Here is an 8,285-nt window from a genome sequence, read left to right on the forward strand (position 1 = left end):
AAATAAATTTTAGACTTTGGGGAGGGTGTGTGCTATGGTGAGCGCTGTGAATTGTGCAAGACTGTTAAATCACATCTGTACCTCTGAAACAAATAATGCAATATATATTAAGAAAAAGAAGATAGCAGGAGGGGAAGAATGAAGGGGGGTGAATCGGAGGGGGAGATGAACCACGAGAGACCATAGACTCTGAAAAACAAACTGAGGGTTCTAGAGGGGAGGGGGTGGGGGGATGGGTTAGCCTGGTGATGGGTATTAAAGAGGGCACGTTCTGCATGGAGCACTGAGTGTTATGCACAAACAATGAATCATGGAACACTACATCAAAAACTAATGATGTAATGTATGGTGATTAACATAACAATAAAAATTTAAAGAAAAAATAAATTTTAAAAATTAAAAACAAAATGCCTGATTTCCATCTGTTTTTCTGACTGCTAGAGGGCACGGTATTGGGAGTGGTCTCGGGAAACATGCTCAAGGATGAGTAAGAAAAAACAGTTTTGTTTGCCATGGGCTTTTGTGGCTACTTCTGTGCGCTTTCATATTTATATTCGCTCCGGCATGTGTGCGTGTCCGCTGTAGTATCAACAAAAGAGCCCTTGTTCAGTAGCGTAGTTTCGGGGTTAAAGGTAGGAGTTTGCAAGATGTCTTTGTGTGGTTTATAGCTCTTGCCTTTCATTAGTTTTCCAGTGTGCTTTCCCAGCTCTAGTTTTCCAGTATGCTTCTAAGGTTTTTCTCTAATCAGTAGGATTTTAGACAGTGTGACGAGGACAATCCGGTGTTCTACACTACAATCCTCCACAGTCTTTTAGGGGCTGGTGATTCAGTGTCAACTTTTTGAGCAGTTTTCTTGACTCGTGGCCCATCTTGCCCACGGGATGGTCCATCATGTGAGAAACTGAAACTCAATGTCATCTGTCTTGATTTTTAAAAAGGACTCTCCTTTTGAAAAACAGCTGTAAATAATGCATTATGTTTTTATAGTTCATTGTCCTAGATGAGTGCTCTTTTGACTCTCAGGAACCGAGATGAGTAGAGAGACCAGTGTAAAATGCATTTTTAGTTGTCCATGTAGACAGAGAAGAACAAAGTCTGAGAGAGTACAAATAAAAATCACCTATCGCCCCAAGATCTGTAGATTTTGTTAAGGCCACAAAATCCTATCGCTAGTCTGTGGAGTAGATATTAAAACGAGGTTGAATTTCACCTACTTCGTAGAGAGTTACCTGTGAGTCAGTTACTTCGAACGCAGTAGGGGAACGACACGGTGGTTCTGTGCGTGAAAATCCATCACTTTCTTCTGCCTCCTCCACCATGGTGCTTGTTTCAAGTTGGCAGGTGGTTTTGCTTAATGGTTCAAATTTGAATGTTAAAACCAAGGGTTGGTATTAATTGATGACACAATAAAACACGAGCTTAGCCCAGCTTGTCTCTAGCCGTAAACAAAATACCTAACATCAGTTGGTTTTGTTTTGTTTTGTTTTGTTTTGTTTCCATGAGCAACTCTCAGGGGAGAGAGAGTACTTGCACGGATTATTTATCACCTTGATGTTATAACTGCGCTGACAAATTGCAGTTCAGGGTGGTCAGGACATGGTACACGGCCTGTTATTTAGTTGCAGTACTGTAGTTGGCAGAGTTGAAATGTATTGGGTGGTTGCTATATGCAAGGCCCTGTGCCGGGGTGCTCGAGGGCGTACGACAGATAAATGGGACAGTCCCCGCCCTTGAGTTCAAATGCAGGAGACAGAGGGACACCATTAAACAATGAATAAACTTCTGGGGAAGCAGAGGAGGGAGAAGCCAAGGCCAGGGTGGGGGAAGATGGGAGGATAACTCTTCCCTCGCCCTCAAGAATGAGTTGACTATGGACTGTTGGCCAGGCAATGTCTTCAAAAACCCAGGGGAACCTCTGGAAAAAGGCTACATAGTAAAGCATGCGCGGTTAGCGATTCCAATAGCTTCCTAAACACTTGGCTCCTTCTTGTAAATGTTTGATGAAGCCTGTTCTCATGATAGAAGGTAATTACTGGAAATACAGTTGAACTGTCTGCCTGCATACAAAAAAAGTAAAGCATGTCTCATTCCAATACATTTTACAATGGTTACTGAAAAGAGTTGTGAAAAATCTGCCTTCGTATTTTTAGCAAGAGGAAGCTGATGAGTCTAATCTATTTGTAGACCAGCCAGGCTTGTTCCTATGGCTTAAATCAACCATTTGACAAACCGAGAGGGTAAACAGCCCCAATTCATCTGCTATTGGTGAAAACGACTCACCACCACACATGTCCAGTGGGATGGAAAGTTCCTCACAGTGCGTACCCAGCAAAGACAGCAGGTGCTCCCAAAGCCATGAGAGCTTTGTTTAGCTCTCGGTGGGCAACACTTAACAACAGAATCCCTAGATTTTACTAGATTTCTTTCTTTAAAGAAATCACAGACCTTTCTGATGCTAGTCCAAATATGTTTAATAGATGCTTGTGATGAAAATAGGTTACATTCCATTATATCAGAGAAGAACGTAGGGTTTGTAAGACAAGGGATGCCAGTCCTGAAGGTCTCCCAGGTAGACACTGGTGGTCCCAGTGTGTCTCAGTCCTGAGGCCTGCTCAGCTTTACCCTCCGGGTCGGCTAGTGAAGCCTAGGGTTACCTCAGGGGCCCCTCCACCCGTGAAAGGACCTCTGCCCTAATTTGTTGGAATGCCCTAAACTGGGAAAAGCAGCTGTTCACTCCGTAATTCAAAGCAGAAAGCTTTAATATACGAAACCTGTTCATTTGGATTCCCAACAAAGCGTAATCCATCATCCAACAAGTACAAAGAACTGGAGACAGCTGGGAGGGGGAAGGCACCGGGCACCTGAAGGGGCTTCATGAAAATAAGGGAAGAGAAGGGTCGGAAAGAAAACGAGAGCGGAGACAACTGGGCTAAGTTTGCATTTCCCTGTGTGGCTTCCGCCAGGCTGGGACAGAGGTGCCTCGGGGCCTCCTCCCACACAGAACCCTGCCACCTAGCGTCCCTCTCTCCTGTGAGTTCCAGTTATCCCCTGCAGCTGGCATGTCCCCTGGGCCCAAATGAGCCCGTTGGGAAGGCCCTCCTCTGTCCCCAGCTGGAGCCCCCACGTCTCTCTGAAGTTCATCTTCTTGTAGGAGCCAGTCACACTCGCTCTCTGTGCTCTCACCCGCTGGGCTCACCTCACAGGTCACTGCCACATGGTTCTCCACAAAATGTCACCAACAACCTGCTGGTGCTAAACCTGGTGGACAAGCATCAGCATGCTTGGTGTCTCTGCAGCACCGAGCACTGAGCGTGCCCCCTGCTGTCACACAGTGTCTGGGTGGCCCTTCCAGTAAGACCACTTCCTGAGCAATAGTAGAGCGCAGCGGTCAGGAGTATGGTCTCCAAAGCCAAGTCGTATGAGTTCGAATCTCAATCAGACTGCCTGCCAGCTAGCTGCATTATCATTTAGCAGATTACTTAGCTTCTGTGTGCCTCAGTTTCCTCATCTGAGAAATGGGGATAAAATTAGATGCTGGCTACTTCATAGGGTTGTTGTGAGGATTAAATGAGTGAATATCTGTGTACTTCCTAGAAGGAATCCTGGCACACAGCAAATACTCAGTAATCAGCTATTACTGTTGTAGCTTTATCAAACTTTTTATTTTCTAATAATTTTAGACTGACAGGAAATTGCAAAAATGTAGTCATCACATACCCTTTCCTCAGTTTCCCCTGATGACAGCATCTTCTAGAACTATAGCACAGTTATCAAACCTGGAACATTGACATTAGTACAACACCATTAACGAAGCTATAGACCTTATTCCCATTTCACTGGTTAATTTTTGTTTTTAATCATCATGTTTTCTTTCCAGAATCTCTTCTTCTTTCTTAGGGGGCTTCTATGGCCCCTAATGTCAGTGTCCTCAGAATATTTCCAAGCATCTCCCTTGGCTTATCTTTTAGGTGTTATGCTCCCCAGGGAGTGGCTGGCCTTTGGGCTTCTATCCAATGGTCATTTCCTCACTTCTTTCCTTTTGTTTAGGTAGGGAATGGCTGTGTGCTTCCTGGAGCAGCCATGGGGGTGAATCTTAACTGGTATACGCCCATCACAACTCCATCCCTTCTTCTGATGATTATTTGGGGATGGGCATGGGACTACATGCCAACAAACATGAGGTTTAGCCCACTAAGTGGTTTCTGGAAAGGCTTTTGCTCTTAAAAACAGACTCATACACAGGTTCTCTAATGCCTCTGGAACTGGTTATCCTCTGGGATGCTTGGAACTGCAGCAGCCATCTTGGACCCATAAAGAAAGTCTCCCTGAAGGACAGTCAAAATATCAGAGAAGACAGATGAGGAAAATGGAAAGAACATAGGCCCTTCAGTTTCAGAGCCGCAGTTAACTGGGTCATCTTGCTATGTAAGATGATAACAGCTTACACCACTTTCAGTTGGAATGTTCCTTACTAACAACTGAAAGCATCCTCACTAATACCGCAGGGGTCCATCCTTTAGCCCACTTTCCAGTGTATACACTCACCCATGCCTATGGCTCCAACCACCACCTATAGGCCAATGGCTTCCAAGTCTCTAGCCCAGCCCCCTCAAGAGCATAGATCAGGCTACCTACTGACACCTCCGCCCTCGTTTGCCACAGACTCCTCAAACTCAACTGACATTTAAAACTGATACCACCTTCTATTCGTGAGCCAGCCCCTCCAACCTGTCCTGTCTTCTGTATCTCAGTGAAAGAGCCACTATCTACCGAATTTCCCAAATCTGACACTTGAAAGTGGCCCTGGATCTCTCCCTTTTGTATCCTGTGTACCCAACTGGTCTTTGCACCCCATTGAACAGAGTCTTCTCTCTCTCTCTCGCCTGAATTATCCGAAGCCTCAGGGCTCCTTGTTTGCATTCTTAGAACAGTCACTGATTCGTATATATATCCTAACTAGTCTCCCTGACTTAAAAAAAAAAAACAAAAACAAACAAACAAACAAAAACTCTCAAGTTGACTATGAATATTTATTAAATTCTCTTTTATCATCCAAACACATTCAGAAATTCCATCTTTTCTAGAGTATTTTCCCCAAGTGGAGAGATCTTTTCCCCCGGCTCTACCCAAGATTCAGAGATAGATCCTCCAACTGCTGGTAAGTATTATTTCATCCATTTGAGCCTCAAGGAGATTAGAAGCTTGTCCAGATCTGCAGAGCTAGCAGAGGGTAGAGTTAAGACCAAGCCCCAAGTCTTTGTACTCATTGCTGCCTTCTGTCATAGTCTCTGAAAAGATTTAGGAACACTTTGGGTTAAATATATAGTATATATTTAAATATATAGTAACCTGTTCCTTATCTAAATTTTATTAACCACTCAATGGGCAATTGACTTCCTGCCAAGGGGAAGATGGCCCAAAAAGCTTGTGTTCTTATAGTCATTACAGTTCCTAAAAATCACTAGTGTGATTATAGCACAAGCCCTGCCTTTAGATATCTTTTAAAAGCAAACATAAATAGGGGCTCCTGGGTGGCTCAGTCATTGGGCGTCTGCCTTCAGCTCAGGTCATGATCCCAGGGTCCTGGGATCGAGCCCGGCATTGGGCTCCCTGCTCAGCTGGAAACCTGCTTCTCCCGCTCCCACTCCCCCTGCTTGTGTTCCCTCTCTCGCTGTGTCTCTCTCTGTCAAAAAATAAATAAAATCTTAAAAATAAATAAATAAAAGCAAACATAAATAGAAAACAGCTATCAAGATGGTGAAATTTATTCCAACCATATTAATAATTACATTAACTATAAACAGCCTAAACCTACACATTAATAGATATTGTCATATAAAAAAGCAAGACCCAACTATACGCTATCTACAACAAACACATTTTTAAATATGACGAAGACCAGTTAAGATTGTAAAAAGTTATGTCATGAGGGGCGCCTGGGTGGCTCAGTCGGTTAAGTGTCTGCCTTCGGCTCAGGTCATGATCCCAGGGTCCTGGGATCCAGCCCCATGTCGGGCTCCCTGCTCAGCAGGGAGCCTGCTTCTCCCTCTCCCTCTGCCTGCCGCTCTGCCTGTTTGGGCTCTCTATCTCTCTGTCAAATAAATAAATAAAATCTTTAAAAAAAGAGTTATGTCATGAGAGCACTAATCAAAAGAAAGCTGGATTGGTTATATTAATATCAGAAAAAGTTGATTTCAGAATAAGAAACATTAGGAAAAAAGAGGAGCATTATATAATGATAAAGGAATCAATTCACCTAGAAGACAACAATCTTCAACTTGCAAGCACCTAACAACAGAGTTTCAAAATGCATGAGGCCAAAATTGGTAAAACTGAAAGGAGAGAAAATACAGATCCACAATTGTAGTTAGATTTCAGTCCTCAATAGGACAAGCAGACAGAAAGAAAATCAGTGAGGTTATCAAAGACCTAAACAATAGCTTGACCTAATTGAACTCCATCCAAGAACAGAACATATATTCTTTTCAAATGCACATGAAACATTTGCCAACATAGATCATATTCTGGGCCATAAAACAAATTTAATAAATTCAAAAGAAAAGAAATCAGGAACACGTGCTTGGCTCAGTTAGACAAGCATGTGTCTCTTGATCTTGAGATCATGAGTTTAAGCCCCACATTGGGTGTAGAGATTCAGTAAATAAACAAACAAACTTAAAAAAATTTTTTTCAACAAGATTTTGTTTTTAAGTAATTGCTACACCCAACACAGGGCTTGAACTCACAACCCTGAGAGTAAGAGTTGCATGGTCCACCAAATGAGCCAGCCAGGCACCCCAAACTATAAACGTTTTTAAAAAAAGTAAATCATATGTAATATGTTCTCTGGCCATAACTGAATTAAACTAGAACAATAACAGAAAATATCTGTAAAATCTCCAAATAGTTGGAAAATAAACAAAACACTTTTAACCAACCCATGTGTCAAAAAGAAGTCAAAGGGAAATTTGAAAATGTTTTAAATTGAATGAAAATGCAAATACAACATATCAAAATTTGTGGAAGGTAGCTAAAGTAGTACACAGAAGAAAATTTAAAGCATTAAGGGCTTATATTAGCAAAGAAAGAAGGTCTTGGGTAACTGATCTAAGTTTTCACTTTAAGAAACCAGGTGTGAGGGGAAAGCAAGTTAACCTCAATGCGAGACGAGGAAGCAAATAACAAAGATGAAGCATTAATCAATGAAATCAAGAATATAAAAATAATAGGAAAAAATCAATAAACCAAAAACTGTATTCAAACAACTCAACAACAACAAAAAACAAACAACCCAATTTAAAAATGGACAAAAGATAGTCATTAAGGAAGAGCAACACAAAACCAAAATGAGATACCACTTCACCCATTAAAATGACTATTATCGAAAAACCAAAATAACAAATGTTGGCTAGGATGTGGAGAAATTGCAAGTTTTATGCACTGCCAGTAGGAATGTAAAATGGTGCAGTCTCTGTAGAAAATGGTATGGTGATTCCTTAAAATACTAAATATAGAATTACCATATGATCCAGCAATTCTACTTCTGGGTTTATGCCCAAAGAAGTGAAAGCAGGGACTGAAACAGATACTTTGTACATCCATGTTAATAGCAGTATTATTGGAAATAGTCAAAAGGTGGAAGTAACCCACCCAGTGCCCACTGATGGATGAATGAATAAACAAATTGTGGTATGTGATATATACATAAAATGAAATATTATTCAGCCTTAAAAAGGAGGGAAATTTTGACACATGTTACAACATGGATGAACCTTGTAGACGTTATGCTAAGTGAAATAAGCCAGCCACAAAGGACAAATACTGACAAATAAATTATTCCATTTATATGGAGTACCTAGAGTAGTCAAATTCATAGAGACAGAAAGTAGAATGACAGTTACCAGGGCCTGGGGGAAGGGGGACAGGGAGATAATGTTTAGCGGGTACAGAGTTTCAGTTGGGGAGGGTGACAAAGTTCTGGAATTAGATGGTGGTGATGGCTGCACAACAATGTGAATGTACTTGATGTCACTAAACGGTACATTTAAAAATAGTTAACATGGGAGGCGCCCAGGTGTCTCAGTTGATTAAGCATCCGACTCTTGATTTTGGCTCAGGTAATGATCTCAGGGTTGTGGGATCGGGTCCTGCATGGGGTTTCGCGCTAAGTACGGAGTCTGCTTGGGATTCCCTCTCTGTCCCTCTGCCCTTTCCTCCTCTTGCGTGTTCTCTCTCCTTAAAATAAATAAATAAATCTTTTAAAAAATAGTTAAAATGGTAAATTT

Source organism: Callorhinus ursinus, unplaced genomic scaffold (assembly GCF_003265705.2).
Source record: "Callorhinus ursinus isolate GAN/ISIS: 27379988/994484 unplaced genomic scaffold, GSC_fseal_2.0 scaffold11, whole genome shotgun sequence".
Classification (NCBI taxonomy): Eukaryota; Metazoa; Chordata; class Mammalia; order Carnivora; family Otariidae; genus Callorhinus; species Callorhinus ursinus.